This window comes from Corvus brachyrhynchos, unplaced genomic scaffold (assembly GCF_000691975.1).
Source record: "Corvus brachyrhynchos isolate BGI_N302 unplaced genomic scaffold, ASM69197v1 scaffold242, whole genome shotgun sequence".
Classification (NCBI taxonomy): domain Eukaryota; kingdom Metazoa; phylum Chordata; class Aves; order Passeriformes; family Corvidae; genus Corvus; species Corvus brachyrhynchos.
This window is the reverse complement of record NW_008236636.1, coordinates 1,136,309-1,136,980: the sequence shown is the minus strand read 5'-3', so window position 1 is coordinate 1,136,980 and position 672 is coordinate 1,136,309.

Genomic DNA, 672 nt, shown 5'->3' with positions numbered 1-672 from the left:
CAGCAGGTGTGTATTTTATTACTTCTCTTTAAAACAGCGGAATCAAAGTTTGAATCTGAAGTTGCTGCAATCATCCCATTTGCTTCCCCAAAACTTAGAAAACTCTAGAGATCTGCAGCATGAACTGATGGCCTTATATTGCTAGTAGTCTGGTAGACTGAAGGGATTCATTGTTCTGATGTGTGCAGGAGGAATTGCTTAAATCCAATGAGCAAAAACAAAGGGACTCTCAGCGCCTCATATTTCTTCCCCAGGATTTATGCAAAGAGGAACCAAGTCTTCTGCATTGAGAACTTGAGATGAGAGTGCTCTTCACTCTAGCTCAGTACTTTCAAGTGCCACCCCTGTTGATTCATGTAGTTACTCAGAGAAAACTGGAGGCAAATAAGCATGAGTTCTCGCATTCAAAGGCCTCTCTACACTCAGTGATAAAATTAATCTCTTTTAGATTCAGAAACAGGCTAATTATTTAAAAACATTTGCTCCCACTCCTTTAAATTCATCAACAACATGTGATGCCTCTGCTATGAAAGGTGGACAAGAACTGTTAGAAACAGGTAGGGAGAGGTCACTGACCCACATCACTCATCTTTGGGGCAACGCAGAAATGTACCACAGGGATTTCCTTTGAACCATTTTGTTAGTTGGACTTTTTTATTTACTGAAACCTGC